We start from the raw sequence: 24,832 nt of genomic DNA on the forward strand, positions 1-24,832 counted from the left end.
GGTGCCCTTTTTTCAATTCTCCCTGCAGGATTGGTTACTTTTAGGATCCTGCTGATTGGTACGTTTTGCAGAGCACTGATTGGTGTGTTTTACAATCCTAGCTACAGAGTGCTGATTGGTGCATTTTACAATCTTCTTGTAAGACAGAAAAGTTCTCCAAGTCCCCACTTGACGCAGGAAATCCAGCTGGCTTCACCTCTGATTAAAATATAAGACTCCATATTGAAAGTACCCATCAGTAGCCAAGACAACATCTTGTAAAAGACCTATAGAAAGGCAAACTACCATAAATTGCTTGAGACCAGAGAAAAAGAGAATATATAACTTCCTAAGACAGAAAAAATAATTACATACAGAACTAAGAATTACAATAACTTAAGATTCCCAACAGCAATGTTGAAAACTAGAAAATTTATTTTGAAAATATTAATAGCATTATATAGCTATGCAGGTGAGCAATGAAGTGTAAGAATATAATAAAAACACTTTTCAACTTTCAATGTCTCAAAAAATTATTTTCCATTTCGCCTTTATCAGGAAGCTACTAGATGATGAGAAAGAAATTCAAAAAAGAAGAAAACTAAATAAAGTTAAAAGAGGAAATACTGTGATGTGGTGGTTCATGCCTGTATTCAAAGCATTTTGTGAGGTGGGAGGATCACTTGAGGCCAGGAGTTCAAGACCATCCTGGGCAACTTAAACTCCATCTCTACAAAAAAAAATTGAAAATTGACTGGGCATCGTGGCTTACATCTCTAGTTCTACTATTTGGGAGGCTGAGGCAGGATTGAGCCCAGGACTTCCAGGCTGCAGTGAGCTTTGATGACACCACTGCACTCTAGCCTGAGCACCTGAGCAACAGAACATGACTTTGTCTTTTTTCGTTGTTGTTTTATTTTGTTTAAAAGAAATATAGGAAGCAACAAAGGAGAAGAAAGCTCCCAGAATGCTAGCTGAGAGGATTCTCAAACAATAGTAGGGCTGAAGAACGTTTTCTGATGGAATCTCTAGGCCAAAGGGCTCCAAGAGAATGTGTCCAAGGCAACAAAATGTACTCATTAACTATGTTACTGTTTTGACCAAATAGTGGGAGGTAATTTATGGAACTTTGAACAAATATGGGAAGTGTTGATCAGATGTTTTAAGAATAATAAGTAAATAAAAAAAGAAGCAATAATTAAACCTTGAGAAGCAAAATTTTGTGGCAGAAATGTAATCAAATAATATATCTTTACTTGGTAGTGAACAACATTTGCATAATCTCAATAATAAAAATGCTGATTATGCTTTTAATAAAATTTAACATATAAATATGCTAGGACAATGTATAAATAACAAAGTCAGGATTGAGGCATCACAAATTTTTTTTTGTCGTAAGCACTTTAAAGAACTAACTGATTTAAAACATTATTTTACACAAATTATTTGTACTTAGTCCTTTCATTAATAAAATTAAAGTTTATTTTTTTCAAAAATAGCTAACTGGAACATCCTGTGAATGAATAATTACATTTTTCTCTTCTATGTCTAAATGCAAATCTTCAATGAATTTGGGTCTCTCTCTTGCTATCATTTTCTCACATACACACACATATGCACGTGCGCGCACACCCCCCCCGCCCCCTCACAGCATAGGATAGAGTGGATCGCTGAAAACTCTCTGGAAGTTATGATGCAGATGGATTCTGTAGTATATGGAAATTGACTTCAATTTTTGAAATACCTCTGATCAAGAGTTGGGATCTATTTCTCCACTTCTTGAATCTGGGCTAGTCTTACAACCTGCTCTGGACAATCAAACGTAGTGGAAATAGTGTTGTGTGAGTATTAAGCCTGAGGCTCAGCAGGTTTAGTGATTTTCTGCTCTTGCTCTTGGGATGCTGCCACCTGAACTAACCTGTTGAAGAATGACAGAAGACATGGGGCAGAGATCACAGTTTCAGTTGAACTATCATAGACCAGCCAGTCCCCAGCTGATGAAGCAACTGACTTTAGACACTTGAGTTAGCCCAGCCAAGATCAGCCAATCCTGCTGTACACATTGTAAAAACTACCTTTCTAACTCTAATCTTAAAACAAGTAATAGGTGGTTATTTAAGCCACATTTTGAGATTTGTTACACAGCATGTGGTAAGAAATCCCAACAGAGATGTCAAATTTTTGACATAGTAGTAGGTGAAAGACATTGCACCAAAAGTTGAGTTTCTCTAAGGAGACACTGAAATGACCACAAATTATAGGCAAATGGTGTTGAGAAAGGGAATAGGATATATTTGGTTCTGTTAATAAACAAAAAAAAAGACAATAGAATGATTGTGTTAGTACCAAGAAACCAGTCCTGCTAATACCTTTATCTGTCTTCAATAGAGTTCAATGAAAAGCATGCAAAATCATTACCAGAGTAGTCATGGGAACCAAGCAACACAGATTAAGATAGTATAATGGTTTGGGAGGCCAATTTTATCTAAAACTTCTACCTTTAAAATGTATCAGCAGATAGATGTATTCACACAGATTTACAATAATATCTCTAGAAGAATATCTCTAGAAACATTACAAGTACTAGCAAAAAAAAACACAAAAAAACAAACAAACAAACAAAAAAAACAGAAGGCAGGAAGCAACAAAAAGGAAGAAGTAGAGAAAAACAAAAGGAAGGGAGGAAAAGATAAAAAAAAAAAGAAGAAGAAAAAAGGACAGAGAAGATAGAAAGAAAGAAAGGAAAAGAAAGGGGAGAAGAGGAGGGGAGGGGAAGGGAGGGAAGGGAAGAGATGGGAGGAAAGGGAGGGGAGGAGAGGGACCCAAAGGGGAGGGAAAAGGTAGAGGAGGGGAGGGTAAGAAGGTAGGGCAGGGGAAGGGAGGGAAAAGGAATGGGGGAGGGAGGAGGGGAAGAAAGGGAGGGGAGGAGAGGAGAGGGAAGGGAAAAGGAAAGGAACGTGTACATGTTCATCTATTAGAAATGTCTTAAGAAAGATCTGTACTACATAAAAAGATGCCTGTGTTTCTGAGTATAAAAAAGAAACTAGCTGGGCACACGGTAGCTCACTCCTGTAATCCCAGGACTTTAGGAGGCTGAGGCAGGTGGTTTGAAACCAGGATGGCTAACATGGCAAAACCCTGTTTCTATTAAAAACACAAAAATTAACCTCGTATGGTGGCATACTCCTGCAGTCCCAGCTACTCGGGAGGCTGAGGCAGGAGAGTCACTTGAACATGGGAGCAGAGGTTGCAGTGAGCCCAGATGGTGCCACTGCACTCCAGCCTGGGCAACAGAGTGAGACTCTGTCTCAAAACAAACAAACAAACAAACAAACAAACTGACCAAATTGATAATATGCATAATAAAATATTTTTAGCAACGACGTATTTCAGTTTAAACAACTTTAAATTTTATGTGCATAATCCCTTAATTTCCTGAGGCCAAGATCAAGAGGGATGTTGATTTAACAATTATTAGTAGAAAGAGCAAAAAAAAAAAAAACAAAAAAAAAAACAAAAAAAAGAAAGAAATACCACATTAAAGGTTAAACAAATATTTTACTAATTGAAATACTATCAATGTAACCATAAAAATCGGAATTGTTTTCTTTTTTAGTATCATGACATGGTCAAATTTAAGAATCTAATTCAGATTTCACTAATTTCGCTGAGTCACTTGGGGCCATCAGAAATTACACATAGTCATGTACATTTTCCATAACCCCTGCTTCATTTTTTGCAAATTTATAATTATTTTAATTTCCAAATATATCAAAAACATTAGGGCTTATTTAAAATAAACTTTGGCTAATATTATACTTGTAAGTTTTTAAAATTGCACTTTATATTGTGGGAATTTAAACCTTTACTCTTAAATTTGAGCACTTACATTTACGTGAATGGAAAACATTTGGAGTAATACATGCCCCAACTATTACCAGTAGCGTCTCTGAAAGAGTAAGAGTGGAAAAGGGCCAGGGTTGCTGTTTTCACTTTTCAAATATACTTTTTATATTTACATGATTATATACTTTTTATATATAATATGTTTTATATTGTTTAAATACACCTTTATAATACATTTGGAAAATTTTATACTTTTTTTAAATGAGCCTAAATAATCAGATTTAAAAAGTTATGTTTCATATGTAGAAGGAAAAGAAAGAATGCAATTTGGAATATCCAATATTGGCACAGACAATGACAGACATAAACATTCCTAAGAAATTTAAAATGGGAACAGAAAACGACTAAATGATTTCTAATATGGTGACTTTTTTTTTTTCTTTTTTTCTTTTTTTTTCTGAGACAGAGCCTCGCTCTGTCACCCAGGCTGGAGTGCAATTGTACAGTCTCGGCTCACTACAACCTTGCCTCCTGGGTTTAAGCAATTCTCCCGCTTCAGCCTCCCGAGTAGCTGGAATTACAGGTGTGCACAACCACACCCGGCTAACTTTTGTATTTTTCATAGAGACGGGGTTTCACCATGTTAGCCAGGTTGGTCTTGAACTCCTAACTTTAGGTGATCCACCCGCCTAGGCCTCCCAAAGTGCTGGGATTACAGGTGTGAGTCACCACACCCAGTCAATATGGTGACTTTTAAGACCCTGATTAAATCTACTGATACACATCTTTAATGCCATTAAAAACACTGAAGAGAAAGAAACATAATTAGTATATAGAGATGCACTATAAGCAATTTAAGAAAGAGCACAGACTAAAAATCAGGCACCATATATCTGTCCTCACAGGATCATAAAACAGTAGAGTCAATATGCTGAAAGGTGTGTATATTTCCCATTCTCAAGAACATTTTCATAGTTATTTTACTACAAAAATATTTGTACAGTTATTTTACTCCCTACCTACTAACTTTTTTGGCTTAAAAAATGAAAGGAAATGTAAGTCCATGCTATGATTTGCTCCCTTCAGGTCCTCAAAATCCTCTGTCTTCCCCTAATATTGAAAAAGAGTGGGAGTGATACACTATGGACCATGCTGGAACCGGTTCACATTTACTTGTCCACACCTCAGTTCTATGGATACATTTAACTACAGGGCTGTGGGGAAATGGAGCTAAACTGTGAGTCTAGGAAGAGGAGAGCACAGTCACTGGTGATCACTGAGATAATGAAATGGAATATGGCCCAGTGGTTGTGATACAGTGCCTTTCACGAGAGCCAGAATTTCCTCCTCCTAGATTACCAAATCCTACTTTGTTATGACTGGCATGGAAATTAGAGAAAATGTCAAACTATATAAGGACATCTACTCATTTTACCTTCAACAGACTTATCAGCCATAAAGTTTTTTTAATGTTTGGGAGTCGTTTGTTGTGCCTAGTGTTCCATTATTGGAACGCTAATCATGTGGGAGTTATTTATATCCTACTCCTCAAGGTCATTGCCAAGGTCTGAAGGCAAAAATTCAAAATATTGCAACTTCAGGCATAAATGGGTTAAAAGGGCAAGTTACAAGTAACATACAAATGTAGTCATAAGACTTTGCTATAAAGAACTTCTTTAATGACAGATTTAGTTATGCAACAGATGATGGACTATCTCCTGTGTATATAGTAGTATGAAAGGACTGCTCCCGTTTTAAGGAGCTTGGATGCTCTTGTCCATAGGTATAGCATTATAAAAGTCTTTGACGATAAATAGATACAAGTACTAAACTAGAAATAGATAAATAAAACTTCTATAACATACCATGTAGTACCTTAGTTTGATCAAATGGCTTAAAATGAGTAGTAAAATAAAGATAAAAAGATAGCATTATGCAATAATCGGAAGGGCTATTCTCAGTTGAGGCTGGGATAGGTGGATATTTCTTTCCTACAAGCTTTTGAATCTTGTTTTGTCCCAAACATAGTGAGGGTTGGGGTAAGCTGATAATTGGTGTGGTTTATCTTGCCTGGGATGTAGGCGTGTCCGTGCTCAGGTGGTAGCTCTATTGCCCAGTCTGGCAACAGTATTCTTAAACATATTAAGCTATGTACTTTATGGTTGTCCGTCAAAGCAGAAATGTAAAAGCTTATCATCTGACTCCAAAATCAGTTTTAACAATAAGTTTAACAACCAGTATCTGTTAATTTTAAAAAAAGGGGGGGGGGTTTCGAAATCACTTTGTCACTTCCTTTAGCATGTCAAGGAGACAGGCCCAACTGATGATAGACTTTTATAAAAGGGTGCTCACGTCTTACAGATGGAACTGAATGACTAGAGGCAGAAAAAGGAGAGAGGCAAAGGGAAGTAGATAGTCAGGCTATTGCCCTGACCTGGTAAATGCCAAGGGAGGGCTTTTGCTGTGGTTCCCATTGAGAACTCCAAAGGACAGTGCCTCTACCTAAGCCTAGAAGAGGATATATCTAAGCAAACAGCATTGTGGTTAGGCAGTCCGAGGGTCTGAGCTCAGTTTTCCTGGTTTCTGGGTGGAATAACACAAAGCACAGAACTTCATAATTAGCATGGAATAAAATAAAGCACAGAACTTCATGCATGCCTAATTTTGGCATGAGAATTGACAGACTATCTGGCTGGAGAGTTCACAGGAGCAACTATTGCAAAGACAGAGGCCAAGGCCACAAGAAATAGTCTTCATCAGGAACATATATGTCTTAAAGTCAGAGTTTTAGAAGGATCCAACACCAAAAACTTGTTAGCAGTCATCAAAGTCTCCAACATCAAGAAAACATTGTGTACTGTACTTTCATCTACAATACATTTAATTTTAATGCTAATCCCTAGGACAAGAAGTATTAACCTTATTTTATTGACGGTAAACTTGAACCTTAGAGTAAATAACTTGCCCAGACCACCTGGTAAGTGGAATTCAGATTCATCCTGACTCCTCACATAAAGTTGAACTTGTTCTCATTTAATGTGGCCTGTAATACATACTGTTTTCTGTGCCATCTTTCTGTCCTGGTACAGTATATATAATTTATAATATCGTTCTTTTGGATTTTGTCTCCAAAAAGGGCCTTACAGAATATCTTCAATCCATTTTGGTAATAATTCTGCCTCCAGAATTATAAGTGAATATGTAGTTGAGGGCATGATGTAAGTTTAGAGTTGTGTAACACCCCAAGTTCCCAAGACCTCCACTGCCCTGGAACAAGATTATACAACCCTACTTGAATATCATTCTGAAGGATCTTCCAAGTTAAGGGATTTCCATGACTTAAAATGAGATGCTTCCTCTGACAGGTTAGTTTAAACAATAAAGCATTTTACAACCATTTTTACCTAAAAGATATTATAATCTACAAGGACTGAGACATAATTAGGTAAAACCGAGGTTTACAGAGATATGACTATATGCAAGGAGCTGTCCCTGGAATTAAGAAGTGCATAGTCTCATAGAAAAGCCAAATACAATGATTATAAATCTTTATGTATCAGATACTGTGCCTGACTCTTTACATACAAAGTCCAATTAACCCTCAGAGATAGTTCAAATTAAAGGTCATTACTTCTGTTTTATAAATAAGGAAACTGAGGAAAGTGAAGTTAAATCACTTGTCCATAATCACATGGCTAATAAATTATAAAGCCTGGATATAATGTGATACATGTCAAGATAGAAGAAATAGAGTTAGACATGTGTATCTCTTATTTAAAGCAAGGTTTAAGGAAAACTTTAAAAACAACAAAAACAGTTGACACCTGAGCAGGTGTCATTTGAAGTTTAAATGAGAGTTTGACAGACAAATTAAAGCGCACACAAAAAATGTGATATAATATATAATGTCTCTTACATATCAGACAGAATTCTTTTCCGGCAATTAATCCTAGTGATTCATCTTCAAGATGAATTGTTTAACCACTTAAATGTCAAGGTAAAAATGAAGTATATGCTTGTCACATAACTATAACCTTTTTAACAAGGTACATTTTGTTTTGTAAAGGTAGGGAAATTTCTGGAGTAGGTACAACCTCACTTTTGAAACATGTTTCCTAGTAAGGGACCCTGGGTGCCATGGGTGAGTCTGAGAGGCTCTGGTTAGCAGTAGAGAGCCCCCATTCTCACCCCAGCACAGAAACAGCTGATGGATTCAACCCAGGTGAGGGTATGGTTTTCAAATATACACGTCTTCCAGTTTGCATGGTCTATGTATCTCATAGATAGCATTTATCACATGATATGGTACTTATTCATTTATACAACAGTGTTTGCCCACTACCCCGCAGGCTTCAACAGGGCAGGGAATCACATTCCACAGCACCTATATGCCACTGTGATACCTAATAAGCTCCATCCATATGATGGTTGAACTAAACAGAAACAATCCTTCTTGCTGATAGCAAACATCATCCCAAACTGAAATGACAGCTTATTAACCTAGCTTGAAATACCAGATCACTCTCTCAGTCCCGAAGACCTATTCACATTTCCACAGTGACTCAAACCAGAATGTGGTGGTATATGCCAAAAGAGCCAGATGTACTTCTCTATTCATTTTCCTTAGGCTCTTTAGGCCATATGGCTCTCACCAGTCCTATAATGAGACTTTAGGTTTAAGATTCATAAGTCCATCATTTCCAGAATGCATAGCCTAGACACAGAGCCCAGGCTATTTTTTCCCAACTTGACTTGGCGCTGGATCGTGGTGTGATGAATTTATTATGTACAGCAGCAGGCATGGCACTTTTTAAAAGCAAAGTGCCAGAAACAGAAGCCATTGATGAAAAAAAAAAAAAAAGTCAAAACTTTGCCAATTTTCTCCAAATACCAGCAGAGTAAACTATCATCAAATACAAGTCATTTTCCCCATAAATAACAGCATGAAGCAAATCTATTGCATTCTCAACTCTTTGAAAAGACTAAAAATAACCTCAGAAAGCTGATCTAATTATCCTACATAAATACAACATGTGAACATTAGAGTACGGCACCAACTAATTGAACAGCTAAGGCTACTGGAGAAATTTTACTGGAAGATTCTAAGAGTACTAATGATGATGGCATTAAAAGAATGCACTGATCTTTGCCATATAGTTAGAAGCCCATAAAACATTGCAAATGACAACAGCTGCATTTTGCTGTGCAGACAAAGGTCTTCCATAAGGAAACTCCGTTTTCAAGCTTCTTACAATGTATGGTAAATTAAAGGGGTCTTCCTCCAGTTTTCTGTGGAAACACATATTTTCTTAATTCCTGACATTGCATATTTGATTACTACAGAAATATCACTACTTCCTATTATACTCTATTAAGCCTAGTTATACTAGCATTCTCCAATTTAGACTGATAATACTGTTATTATCATTGAAAGTTCTGTTTTAGCTATAGTACTGATCTCCATGAAAATGCTGGTAGTAAGTATGTGCAGTACCATCAAACATGAATGTTACATGTGAAGTAAAATTAAAAAGCATTGTCACTAATCACTGATTTCCTTTAAGAGATGCTACTAAATATACGTTATTAAAGCACTACATGCCAATATAGATGAAGTTGAGACACTAACAAATAAAGTCCTGGAAATTAAACACGGAAATCAAAGCAGCGACGTTAATGCAAACTGTAGAAAATAAACATACAATATATATACTGCCATGAAATGCAAACTTTTGAAATGTCATTGAATTTCTTACTGGTTAGACTTTTCTCTTTCTCCATCTAGTCAAAGATAATTAAATATTTTCTTGAATAGGAAGAGTTTTTTATTTTGTGGTAAAGAAAGAAAGCTAAGCCATCACTGCCAAAAACATTTCACAGTAATTGACTTGCATTTATTTCTTCGTTCAATTCTCCTAGAAAATTATAATTTTAAAACCTACTTTCCCTATCATTAGGAATATGTATCCTCTTTAATCACTAAAAATTCAAAGAGCTCAAAACTTGCTTACATTAGCTTCAAAAATCTGTCATTGGAGAAGGGTCATAAAAATGCTATTTTATATTTTTAAAAATCACTGATCTCTATTGACTGAGTTTATTCAGTGAATATGTTTGAGTCCTATGCAAGTCACTGGATCAGAGTGAAGGGGTTCTAAGGATTTAAGGACAACTTTGCTTCAGAACCTTTGCTTCTGTCTGACAGAAGAAGTTCAAGGAAAATATGTAACCATCTATAATACAATGTAATAATATAATAGTTGCCATTATTAAGATAAACATGCTACGTGATTTCAAATGAGAAAAATAATATATGGGTAGTGAACGTAAAATGTTATTAGGTAGAAGATGGAACTTGAACAAAAAGGATTTGGCCGGTAGTCATGGGAAGGCCATGGATATTATTCAAGGAAGGGCCATGATGAGCAAGTAGCCTGGTTTTATTGGAGTGTCATATGTGTGATATAATGTTAAGGACATAAGACTAGATGGGGTGGAGTGTGCAGTGGGGAAAAAAGCCTCAATTGCTGGAATTAAGAGTTAATATTTAATTTTATCAGCAAAGGGGTATATTGAAAGTGACAGGATTGAGGATATGCAACCCCAAAATATGGCTCTGTGACATATTGAATATTTTTAGTTAAAGAAATTTGAGAAATGGCAGGTGTAGGAAGGATTCTCTGAACTTCTCCTAAATTAGTTCATCAGACCCTCATGTGAGAGGTGCTCTTCTCATCCAGAGGAAAAGAGCATTTCTATCTCCAAAGACAGAGGGAAGCCAATAAAACTCTGAACTAACGGGCTTTGCTAAGATTTCCTCCAACTTACTACCCTTAGCTCATATCCTTTTTTTCTTATCATATTTTTCTATAACTTGCTATTCTTCAGTCTTCATATAAAAATGCTCATTTAACTATATCCTGGGATCTTTATTTCCTTAGGAAGGCTCCCATGTCATGTTAAACATACTGAATATATTTGTATTATTTCCTTTTGTTAATCTTTCTTTTGTTAGAGTATCAGCTGAGAACCCAAAAGAGTAGAAAGCAAAATACATTTTTCTTCCTCTACTAAAGTTCATGAGCAAGAAAGGATGTGAAAAAAAAGAAGGCTAGTCTGGAAGTGGAGCAAGACCTTCAGAGAGTGGAGAAAAACTGGAAGGATTAAGGAAATTGAGTAAAAAAAGAGAGAGAATACAAAAATCATACTACTAAGTTAAGCTACCTATGTAGTAATTTTAGAAGTCAAGAATTCAAAAGAAGACATTGAATTGGTTAAATTCAGAGATAAATTTTTAGATGAAAAGGTTCAAACTGAAGAAATATCTAAAAATAAAATCTATATATTATATATACATACATGAAATATATAAATATATTATATATTATATATATGAAAAATGAAGTATTTTAAAGTCTTGACCAGGCTCAGCAGAAAATACAAAGGTCATGATCAACTAATAATATATGGTAATATGAGTGCTGATTATTTGGCATCCTTAGTTTACTTCAGATCTCATAATTAATTACTTTCTAATAATGTTATAGGAAATAATGATAAAAGGGCAAACAAATATGGATACATAAACATTATTACCATGGCACTATTCAAGTAGAAAAGTAGAAACAATCTAAATGTCTAACAGACTAAGAACAAATAAAAGTACTTTAAATATTATTTAATGATAGGAAAAGGTACAAATAATAATGTTCAAAAAAAACCCTATGATCTAATTTTTTAAAATTATACAGAGGAAAGAGTGTTAAGACGTACTTCAACTTCACAGAATTTAGGATTGAATAATGAGAATATAAGTAATTTAATTTTGTTCTTTTACATTTCCATACTTTAAAAATGCTCCAAAACTATTTGTAATAAAAGATACATTTTTAAAGCTTTAAAATCTTCCTAAGTCTAAAAAAAAAAAAAAAAAAAGAAAGAAAAAATCCCATAGGAATTGCTTTCTTCCCAAATGGAAGTGCCATTTTATCTAATATTCTCTAATCTAAGTATAGCCAAACTAATCCTCAGATATACTTCTCTGTGAAAATAAATTCCAGAGTTTCCTATATTTATTTCCCAATTATTTCAAAAATAATCATTTCAGCTTTCCAATTATTAAGAAGCATAAATTCACCCAGAAGTGTGGGATTAACAACACTATCCTTAGAAGAGGGAGTGAACTACCGACCCCTAAGGAGAAGAGAGAAGGAAATGGGAAATTCTGTATTCTTTGGAGCTGTATTCTTCATGAAACATGTTAACTACAGAACAGGGACAAACGTCTTTTTTTTGTTTTTTGTTTTGTTTTGTTTTGTTTTTTGAGATGAAGTCTCTCTCTAGCCCAGGCTGGAGTGCTGTGGCGGGATCTCCGCTCACTGTCACCTCCGTCTTCCAGGTTCAAGCGATTCTCCCACCTCAGCTTCCCGAGTAGCTGGGATTACAGGCGCCTGCCACAGCACCTAGCTAATTTTTGCACTTTTAGTAGAGACTGGATTTCCCCATGTTGGCCAGGTTGGTATCGAACTCCTGACCTCAGGCCATGTGACCGCCTCAGTCTCCCAAAGTGCTTGGATTACAGGCGTGAGCCACACCACCCAGCACTAAAATTCATCTACTTTCAATGTAATTTAAAATATGCATTGTTGAGGCTTATTATGTGACAAAACCTGTGCCAGACTTCATTATTTAAAAGAGAGACCCTAATAAGGACTCTGATGCGGCCAGACGCGATGGCTCAAGCCTGTACTCCCAGCACTTTGCGGGACTGAGGCAGGCAGATAATCGAGGTCAGGAGTTCCAGACCAGCCTGACCAACATGGCGAAACCCCGTCTCTACTAAAAATAAGTAGTAATAATAATAATAATAATAATAATAATAATAATAAAAAGCCAGGCTTGGTGGCGTGCTCCTATAATCCCAACTACTGGGAGGCTGAAGTGGGAGAATGGCTCTAACCTGGAAGGCGAAGGTTGCAGTGAGCTGAGATCGCACCTCCGCACTCCAGCCTGGTCGACAGAGTGAGACTCCGTCTCAATTAAAAACAAACAAACAAACGAAACAACAACAACAACAAAAGACTGGGCGCCGTGGTTCACACCTGTAATCCCAGCACTTTAGGTGCCTGAGACAGGCGGATCACCTGAGGTGGGGAGTTCAAGATCAGCCTGACCAACATGGAGAAACTCCGTCTCTACTAAAAATACAGTTAGCCGGGGGTGTTGGCACATGCCTATAATTTCAGCAACTCGGGAAGCTGAGGCAGGACAATCGGTTGAACCCGGGAGGCGAAAGTTTTGGTGAGCCCAGATTGCCCCACTGCACTCCAGCTGGGCAACAAGAGCGAGACTCCATCTCAAAAAAAAAAAAAAAAAAAAAAGGACTCTGATGCACTTACATTCTTCAGTTCCCAAAAAAAGTCAAAATATATCTACTGAGTCACAATCCTCTGTTTGGCCTGGACACAGGGGAAAACATCTTCCATTTTCTTAAAATAATTAGAAATAACTATGTGGTAATTATAATTATGTAAATGCAACTATGAGAGTTAAGGGCTAAGGGAACAATTCACAAAATTAAACAGGAATAAGCAATTTTCTGAAACCCCTGTAGTCTGATAGTAAACAGCCCAGTGGAATATAAACCGTGGATATTACGATGTCCCCAGGGTGGTTTTCTGTCATATCCAAAGACCCAAAGCTTTATGAATCTGTTTTGGTTCTATCCAATTCTAACTCAGCTAGCCTAGCACTGTTACTAATCCAATTGAGTGTGTGACCTGGCTAAAGTAGACAGCATAATAGAGCTGTAGCTGTTTTGACAATGTTATTTCTCTGATAGGTTCCAGTTATTCAGTTGCATCTATGATTTAGATGCAGAGTTCTCCATGGTTTGGTAATAATTTTCTCTATTTTTTATGATTCCAGGGAAATAAAACATGCCTTGCAATCCATTTATGCCCACTAGCTCTACTTTATAAGCTCTTTATCACTCTGAGGAACACCATATTCTACTTCATCCAAGCTCTAAGAATGTTTCTTGAAGAACTGAGGAAGTTCGATTCAAATAAAACTGAAGAGTGGCCCACAAAAGAAAGGTTTTAAAAACGTACTCTAAAAACGTACTCCAATCTAACTCTTCTAGTAACTGAGGCACAATGCCACTTTCTTGTTTAATCAAAACTGCTGAGCCTGACATAAAGGACCTTTTGCTCTAGCCCTTTCTAAGTATAAAATCAAATATCTTGCCAGATTTTACCTCCTATCTTATACCCCCGTCACATAAACTTTCTTGCAATTCTCAAGTTCACATGTTCTCTTAGACATACTGTTACTTCTCCTCTCTTTCTTTCCTCTTTCTTTTCTTTTTTGCTTGCTTTCTCTTTCTTTCTTTCTCTTTCTTTCTTTTCTTCTTTCTTTCTCCTTCCTTCCTTCTTCCCTCCTCCTCCTTTTCTTTCTCTCCTTCCTTCCCTCCTTCCTTCCTTCCTTCCTTCCTTCCTTCCTTCCTTCCTTCCTTCCTTCCTTCCTTCCTTCCTTCTTTCTTTCTTGATAGGGTCTTGATAGGGTCTCACTCTATCCCCCAGGCTGGAATGCAGTGGCTCGATCTCGGTTAACTACACCCTTCACCTCCCGGGTTCAAGTGCCTCCCAAGTAGCAGTTAAAAATCACTTGCTTCTCTTCATCTCCCCCATACTTAACCCAAACTTCACTGAATAAGTTCTACTTAACCACCAACACTCTGATTAGATTATAAAATTAGTGAATATTTCCATTCAAAAAGAAAATTTGGATATGTCCTAAGATCTATCAGTATTATACTCTGTTAGACAATTTAGCTGATTGAATGATCTTTGTGTTTGTTAATGTAATAAATTTGTCATCCAGTATTGACGAGAGACAGACCACTCTGGAAGGGTCACAGATAGAGCCAAAATAGATAGGCACTTGGGCACATGCTAAAATTATAGATGCATATGTACTAAAGAAAGAACTTTTTGATTTTTTTTTTTTTTTTTTTTTTTTGGCTCTGGTTTAGCATTAATTCTTCAGGGAAATTTAAAATCCCTATTATTGTTCACTTTCATAATGGTTGTATGAGGCACTCAATGGACTAGTTATCCAGTAAAACAACTATAATTTGTGAAGGTTATATATTTTAAAAAGTAACCATTTAAAGTCTCTGAAAATTTTACCAAAGGCATTTAACAACTAAGAAACATGTTCAAGTAAATCTGGTAAACTTCAGTCACAACGGTGACAGTCTATTGCCCTTGAGCCATTACCAGTTTCCTCCTTCTCCTGCTCCTCTGCTCCAGGAAGTTCTGGCTAAGAAGATGATGCTCCCTTTTCACTAAGCTCACAGTGAAAGGCTAAAGTAACTTCATAGTATGGTCAAGCTATCAGTATTTTTCATAATCCCCAGCCTGTGTTACTGATGTTCAATTCCAGGCAAGTGCCAACAAGGATTTGAGCATGTCCTTTCTCCACCCAGTCGGTTATCAGAGGGTACATCTGTACTCCATGGATTCCTAATTCCTCCTTGCGTTCAATGCCAACTATTGTGTTGCTTGAAAATTGACTAAAACCAGTGCTGAAACGTAACATGTGAATGCATAAGTAGAACACAGTGTGATTGCTTAGGATTCAGTAGGTGTTTTTGACAGATTTGATAAATTAATGAATAATAAGAGGTTATAATAATATGGGAAAAAGAAGAAACCCCTCACTAACATTATTTTAATGCTGTAACGTAGCTATAGACATAGATATTCCATGAAAGAGATTCAGAATCATGTTGTATATCACTTAAAGGTCTATAAAGAGTTCTTGTTTTTCCAGATCAGAAGTTTATGAAAATGATTCACGCAGTCATTAAGCAGCAGCTTGAGTAATTGGATCCAGTGAAGGAATAAAACTGTTTAGTGGTTAAGAACTTGAATCATGCTTGATAATTAGATAATGTGTGTTTCATTCCAGGGATGTGAATTGTGAGACTGCCCCATGTAAAGGGTATAATGATTTAGCAAAACCAGAAGAGGAACCTACTTGTGTCTTACTCTGCTAACAAAAGTAGCCTTAGTTGAGCGTGATGATGTGTCTGTAGTACCAGCTACTTGGGAGGCTGAGGCAGGAGAAGCACTTGAGCCCAGGAGTTGGAAGCTGCATGAGCTAAGACCCTACTACTACACTCCAGCCTAGGTGGCAGAATTAGACCCTATCTCGAAAGAATGTTTAAAAAGAAAAGAAAAATAACTTTGGATGTCTACAACAGCCAATACATCTAACCTAAATCTCTGTTGACATAAAGCCTCAGCTAGTTAAGAAGCAAACCCCAAAACTGTTCGGGTAAAATACCCCAAATCGCATTGGATGATAAACCTGAATTATCAGGTTTTGAATTGCTGAAAAATACAAAACAAACCTGAATTATCAGGTTTTGAATTGCTGAAAAACAAACAAAAAAAATTGTGTCTTTTGTAAATGACTATGCTTAATCTTGGGCAGATTTAAAATTAAATTTTAAATGATAAATCAAATCCATAGTATTTGTAGTTTTGTGTTATATTTGGAAACAATCTGTGCATATTTAGTATTTTGAGTATTTGTAACACTAAAGAAGATTTGGCATTTTAGGAGTGTAATTTGGCAGTGTAAAGTTTTTAGCAGATTAGACTTGCAATTTATTTGTCACTAATTGTGATTTTTTATTCCAAGCTTTTCTTAAATTTGTGAAAAACTGTTAGTATTTTAAAGGATATTAAAATTATTAGTTTAATTTTTAACTTATAAGAACCACATAAGAACTTATTAGACAATCAATGTACTTAAAAAATAAGATCGAAATACTAAATTTATGTGTAGTTTAAAATGTTTAAAAATTTTAAATAAGTAAAACTTCTCCTAAAAGTAATTATTGGCATGCTGGATTTATAAACAGAATAACATGATATATTTAAATTAGAAGAATAGGGAAAAATTAGGTTTTTAAATTTTTCGATTAATAATATAGATATTGAATAGCATTTCTTTTGTATAAAAGTTACCTTCAAAGACAGCAAAAATCTCATATTGATACTCTTTTTGACTCAATTAAGTTACAGGAGGCTGTATGGAGTAAACGAGTAATTGTTAACACATATTTTAGTTGTTTCAAAGGGTTATTACTTATTTAAATGTGTTATTTAATGTAATCAAAACAAGTATGCATCTTTTTTTTTTTTTTTTTTTTGAGGCAGGGTCTCACTGTGTCACCCAGGCTGGAGTGTAGTGGCCTGATCTTGACCCCCTGCAACCTCTGCCTCCTGTCTTCAAGCAATCCTCTTACCTCAGTTTCCTGAGTAATTGGGACTACAGGTACCCACCAGCACACCAGACATTTTTTTTTTTTTTGTATTTTTCATACAGACAGGGTTTCACCATGTTTCTCAGCCTGGTCTTGAGCTCCTGAGTTCAAGCAATCCACCAGCCTCAGCCTCCCAAAGTGTTGGGATTAGAGGAAATATATATTTTGAGATGGGTTCTCTGTCACGCAGGTTGGAGTGCAGTGGCGTGATCTCAGCTCACTGCAACCTCCACCTCCTGGGTTCAAGCAATTCTCCTGCCTCAGCCTCCTGAGTATCTGGGACTACAGGTGCTCACCACCATGCCTGGCAAATTTTTGGATTTTTAGTAGAGATGGGGTTTCACCATGTTGGTCAAGCTGGTCTTAAACTCCTGACATCAGGTGATCTGCCTGCCTCAGCCTTCCAAAGTGTTGGGATTACAGGCGTGAGTCACCGTGCCTGGCTGGAAATATGTATCTTTTTAATGAACAGCTCTTCTTACCTGCTTCTAAGAAGTAACAAGCCAAATTCCACATAGATTTCTAAATTATTTTTTTGATTTCTCAATATGTTTTCACTCCATTCACAGAAACTCTTTTCAGTGTTTACTTAGATATAATTGAGTTTAGATTCAGAAACTACACTTCTGAGTAAACAGTTTTTCAATAGTAGTTTCTGAATTCTATTGAGGTTCTATTTTTCTTGAAATTTGTATGTGTCTCTCTTTTTCTCTAAACACCCTTCAATTAATATTATGAATACATACTCAGCTAAGAGAATTTGAAGGTAATACAAAAGATAATTCAACAAATACAAAACATTTGGTTATGAAGGGACATCTGTGGAAGCTCTTGGAGGTAATGCCCTCGACCTCTAGCTCATAACTAGTAATGAAGATGTGTTGGAAAACAAAAGTGCTCTGTCTGTAATTTGTTCTGTAATTCAAATGTTGATTCTTAGACATACAACACAATAGTTATCAGTGAATGCAAGGAGGAATTAAGAATCACATGATACATATGGCAAGTACTTTGCTCCCCTTACTCCTTCTTCCTCTTCCCTTAACATCAAACAGAAACAACAAGTTCAATAACAACAAACTAATACTCATTTTATTAATACACCCCAATAATTTTAAAAAACATACTCTGGATTGCTTATTACTTTGTCTTTTGGGTTCACTGCCAGTTTTTAAAATCTTTTTTAAGTTGTTGTAAAATACATATAACATAAAACTTACCATCTAACCCCTTTTTCAGTGTACAGTTCAATGGTATTAAATACATTTGTAATATGCAACCAACACCACCGTTTGTCTCCATAACTCTTTTCATTTTGTAAAACTGAAACTCTTCTCATTAAACAATAATTCCCCATGCCTCCCTGCTCCCAACCCCTGCAACCACTGTTTCTGTTTCTATGATTTTAATTACTCTAATTGCTTCATGTAAGTGGGAATCATAGTGTTTGTCTTTTCATTTCTGGTTAATTTCCTCAAGCTTAATCTATGTTATTAGCATATGTCAAAATTTCCTTTCTTTTTGAGGCTGAATAATATTCCATTGTATATATGCGTGTGTGTGTTTGTGTGTGTGTGTGTGAACGTGTGTCATGTCTTGCTTAAAAACAGGGATACGTTCTGAAAAATGGCTGGTCAGGAGTTTCCATCATTGGGCGAACATCCTTTAGTGCAGCAGTGCCCAGCGTTTTTATTTTTTCCATGGATTAGTGATCGTGGGAGATGGTTCCAGGTTGAAACTGCTCCACCTCAGATCATCAGGCAATAGTCAGATTCTCATAAGCGAGGCACAACCTAGATCCTTCACGTGCGCAGTTCATAATAGGGCTTGTGCTCCTATGAGAATCTAATGCCTCCCCTGACCTGAGCTCAGGCAGTAATGCTGGATTGCCCACCAATCACCTCCTGCTGTGCAGTCTGAATCCTGACAGGCCAGGGATCAGTACTGATCCATGGCTCAGGGGTTAGGGACACCTGTTTTGTGTATTCACAGTGGTATAGCCTACCACACACATAGACTATGTTGTAAGGCCTATTGTTCCTAGGCTACAAATCTGCACAGCAAGTGACTGTACTGAATAGTATAAAGAAGTAAGAACACAATGGTAGTGTCTGTGTGATAGAAATCTTTCAGCTCCATTATAGTTTTATAGGACCACTGTCGTACATACCGTTGACTGAAACATCGTGATGCAGGAAGTGACTACATATCCACATTTTATCTGTTAATTGACACTTGTGCTGCTCACACTTTTTAGCTATTGTGAATAATGCTGCCATAAACATGTATACAAATATCTCTTTGAGATTCTGCTTTTAGTTAACTTGGGTATATACCCAAAAGTGGAATTGTTGGATCATATGCTAATTCTATTTTTAATTTTTTAAGAAATTGTCATACTGTTTTCCACAGCAGTTGCACCAATTTACATTCTCTCTAATGGTGAAAAAGGGTCCAATTTCTCCACATCATCATCAACACTTGTTTTTTCATTTTTTTGTTTTTGTTTTGTTTTGTTTTTAATGGCCATCCTGAGATGTCGCATGGTATCTCATTGTAGTTTTGATTTGCATTTCCCGATTGGTTAGTGAAGTTGAGCATCCTTTCATGTGCTTATTGTCTATTCATGTATTTTCTTTGGAGAAGTGTCTATTCAAGTTCCTTGCCCATTTCTTAATTCAATTGTTTGTTGTTTTCCTGTCATTGAGTTTTAGAAATTCTTAATATATTCTGAATATTAGTCTTTCATCACAAATATAATTTGCAAATCTTTTCTCCCATTCTCTGAGTTGCCTTTTAACTGTGTTAATAGTGTCTCTTGCTGCATATTTTTTAAAATTTCCATTAAGTCAAATTTGTCTGTTGTTTTACTTGGTTGCCTATGCTTTGTGTCATATGTAAGAAATTAATGCCAAATCCAGTGTTCTGAAGCTCTTGTTCTATGTCTTCTTCTAAGAGTTTTATACCTTTAAGTCTTACATTTAGACCTTTGATCCATTAAGTTAATTTTTATATATGGTCTTAAGAATCCAACTTCATTATTTTTCATGCAGATATCTAGTTTTCCCAGTACCATTTGTTGATAAGACTGTTCTTTATCAACGAGTGGTCATGGTACCCCTGTCAAAAATCATTTGACCATGTATGTGAAGGTTTATTTCTGTGCTATCTATTCTATTCCATTGTTCTATACATCTGTCATTATGCCAATACCACAATGTTTGATTACTTTAGCATTGTAGTAAGTTTAAAATCAGAAAGTGTGAGTCCTCCAACTTTGTTCTTTTTCAAGACTGTTTTGGCTATTTAAGATCTCCTGAGAATCCATTTGAATTTTAGAATGCAGTTTTCAATTTCTGAAAAAAAAAAAAAAAATTATTGGGGTTTTAATAGGAATTGCATTGAAGCTATATATTATTTTGGGTAATACTGACATCCTAACAATATTCCCTTCCAATCAATGAACATGAGAGGTAGTTTCATTGATTTATGTGTTTTTAAATTTACTTCAGCAGTGTGTTTATGTTTTCATTGTACAAGTTTTTCAACCCCTTTGTTAAGTTCATTTCTAAGCTTTTTTAATGATATTGTAAATGGAATTCATTGAAATGCCAAATTTGGGGCATTAAAAGCAAGCTGAACCACACAGGCTTAAATTAAAGCCTCAAAATTTACCAATTCTGAGCCACTCTCTGCCTCTGTTTTCTTCTCATCTTTACAATGGAAAAAGTAGAAGTCCGCATTTCACAGGATTGTGATGAGGTTTACATCTATAAAGTCTTAGAACATTGTCTGGAACATATGAGATACTTACAGCCCATTAGATATTTTGATAATACCGAGAAGAACAATGGACCAAAATAGTCCCTGTTTTCAAGTAGCTTACAGTCTTAGGTAAATTAACGCAAAATTCTGAAAACCCATTCAATAACAGACTGAAATGAAACAATTGCAGGGTTTTTTTTTTTTGGCCTTCAAGAGGTGTTCATTCTCCCCGGCTCAGAAATCCTCACTATCTCCCTATAGATTACAGTTTAATTTCAAATGCTGAAATTCGATGTAAGTAAAGAGAATGGAACACTGGTTTGCAAGTTGATGTTTCAAAAATCTCACATAAAACTATCCACTGCTGCATAAAACTTTCCCATAGATATTAGCTGCTGGATATTGTTCATGCTGTCTTCACTGCCTTGGATGCTGCCATTTCCACCAATTTCAATCATTAATTCCCGAATCAAATGCAACTTGAAATTTGTTCCCACCCGATTTAACATATTCTCTCCTTGCACGGAACCCCCATAACATTGTGCATCTTTCTAATAGCACTTAATTGGTCCTGATTTACATTATGCTTATTTGTTCCCCTGTGGTCACTTTCTAGTTGACCTTATTTCTTTGTTTTTTATCCATTTCTTTAATCTCCCCTCCCTGTGGTATTTTGAATGCCATAATTCTCAATAAATGTTTTAAAATAAATATGCTGAATTTTTGATGTGTACATCAAATCTATCAGTAAACTTAATGAAAACTAGTTGTACCAAAACCAATTAGTTGAATGTATCATATTTTGGCCTTTTAATATGTGTTGAATTTCATCAGTGTGTAATTATCAAAGTGATGTGATGCAAGGAAGAATGATGAAGCTTATTTGAGCACTTACTCTATGCCAGGCATATTATTCTACATTTTACTCATAACAACCTTTGTTTTATGAATTAAAAAAAAAATCAAAAGAGAGGTTAAGTAACCTACCCAGCATCACACAGCTAATAAATAGATAACTCAGTAAAAGATACAGGTCTACAGAGCTCAAAATCCATGAGTTTTGTCTTTATTTTTCATTTCCTCCTCCTTGTCCTACTCCCCTTACTCCTCCTCGTTCTTCATTTCCTGCAACACAAACCTGCCATAAAAAATGTTGCCATGGACATTTGAACCAGAATTCAATAGTGGAAATTATCAGATAATTAAGAATCACTCAAAAAGATAAAAATTAGTAAATTTTATTAATGTTTCTCCACTTAAAAAAACTGCTGCAAGCAAATCTCTGTTTTATTTTAATTGAAGTGACCCCATCATTTCCAATTATATTGAGTTTGATAAAATACACCTAGAAATGGGAAATATATGGATGAGGAAAGCAAATCTTCTTGATATGTAGTTACTGACTTACTTAATATTAGCTCATGAATATGAGTACTACCTATCTCTTGTTATCTCAATACAAATAAATTTTACCAAAGTAAAGAACGAATAAGAAATAATAAAAGACTAAACAAAATCAAATTTATCAGCACTTAAAAGCCAGTATAAAGTACATTGAAAACTATCATATCCTAAAATATAAACTAAACATATATCCCCTCTTCCACAAAACCATCTAAATCATAGAGTACATGGACTGTGACCATAATGGAAAAAGATGTTCTTTTAAGTGGTAGGATTTCTAGCAACTTATCTCTGTGGTCCCTTTAGAAATATATACTTTTTAAAAAGACCACTATAGGCTCATTTGATGATTACAGATTATTAATAAAAGTTGACTTTGAGATGAAGTGCAAAAAAATATATACAGAGGAGGCACATAACATGTGAGCACTGTGTCTAATTTTAGTAGTTTGACCTAGTAATATACAATTAAAGCTCAAGAAATCTCTGATATCAATCCTGTGTTTCACTCTTCCAAGCACCTAGATTTAAGAAATGTAGTAGAAATCATACCTCAGGCACACCTTGGTCACCAGAGGTGGAACTGCTATCTAAATCTTCACCTGGCATCATAGTAGAACTCTTACATACTTTGTTTCTTGATTCAGAAAAGCAGGAGACTAGCTAAAAAGTAAAGTAAGAAGAACAGCATTTGAGTTTTGATGGAAACAATGTCTCTCTTTCTGCTTCATACTTATTCCAGACACCCTTTAGACCTCAATGTGTTTGAAATGTAATAAAGGCTGAACAGAGAGCTGTTATGTATTGCACAAACTTTCTGTAGCTTCCAGTAAGGCAGTCATTCTCTGAATCCTTCAGCGTTCTAAAATAAAGAAAAAATAAGGCCTAGATGATCATCATGTGGCATGAATATGTGAAGGAATAAAGCGATGAAACGAAGTGGTGTCTATAGAAAATATCCTTAAAAATTTTGAAAAGGCGGACAGGAAAAATAACATCTAATACAAAAAAAATTCAGTAAACATTATTTTGTTATGTGTTTGTTTATTAGGATTTATCTAGTTTGTTCAATATTTTGTGCCCAGATCTTAGCCTGATGCCAGGCATATAATGGGGACTTAATGAAGATATTTTAATGAATGAGTGAATGTTCCACAATCCAGTGTTCTGGGTATTATTTCTGGGCTGTTCTCAAATTTGTATATCTCAAGTTATATAAATACAATGCAAGCCAATGTCTTTCAAATGAGATTTTTAAGCATAACCTACTTGCAATCTATGACAAAAGAATTTTAGTTTGAAGACACTTGCTTATTTCATGGACGGATTAAAAAAGGAGTGTTCTTCCAAAGACCTGTTTCCGAATGAAGGAAGGAAATATCATGACTAATTCTGTATTATGTATTCAACATGTCTTATTTTATTTAACCTATACAATCTGTTTATAAGTTAGCTATTATTATCCTTTCCACAAAGAAGAGAACTGAATTAAATGACTTGCCCAAGCTTAAAAGCTAGTCAATGTAATGGTGTGAGCCCTAAAAGTCATTGTGTATGGCTCTAAAACCTATGCTCTTACCATCACACTATATACTATTGAGATGGCATCTTGTAAGACAAGACAAAGGTACTTTAAATCAAGAGAAACTGCCTCTGAGTAGTCAAGTCTTAACAGACTATTATTCTTCCTTGATGTCTTTTCTATTTTAAAGCAGCAATACTTTTAGGGTGATATATAAAATGTAACTAAAAGTGGTGAGTAGATTAAGAAATTTACATTGCACTCTCCAGCAAGTACAAATTATATCTCATCCAGTTTTCATTTGAGGATATTTATCAGAATTTATTTTCGAGGATTACCATACAAAGATAGATAGATAGATAGATAGATAGATAGATAGATAGATAGATAGATAGACAGACAGACAGACAGACAGATAGATAGATAGAGAGATAGATAGTGATAGCCCATTCAATATGCTCTTCCTACAATTCAACTTTGACATATCTCGATTAAGAGGAGGCAGATTTTTCTACGCCTAAGACCAGTCTGAGCAACATAATGAGACCCCATCTCTACATAAAAGTGTTTTAAAAATTATCTGGGCATGATGGCATGTGCCTGTAGTCCCAGCTACTAGGGAGGCTGAGAATCACTTGAGCACAGGAGTTCAAGGAGGCAGTGAACCATAATCACTCCACAACACTCCAGCCTGGGCGACAAAGCAATTAACACAGGAAGCTTGTCTAAACACCACTGATAGAACACATGCATCTGCTTACACCCTTTAGTGAAGTTCCATTGAAAGGACATTATATATACATACCTCACAAGGATAGATAGAATGGGAGAGTAGCAGTATAGTGGCCATGAAAATGTACCTCTCTAATCTCCTACTGTGGGAAGCATAAATGATGAATAGCTCAGCTGTTTCACTCTGAAATCCATCACTGCATTCATCCAGAGGCTACATTTCCCATAAGTTGCTAAGTTGC

Source organism: Mandrillus leucophaeus, unplaced genomic scaffold (assembly GCF_000951045.1).
Source record: "Mandrillus leucophaeus isolate KB7577 unplaced genomic scaffold, Mleu.le_1.0 Scaffold103, whole genome shotgun sequence".
NCBI lineage: Eukaryota > Metazoa > Chordata > Mammalia > Primates > Cercopithecidae > Mandrillus > Mandrillus leucophaeus.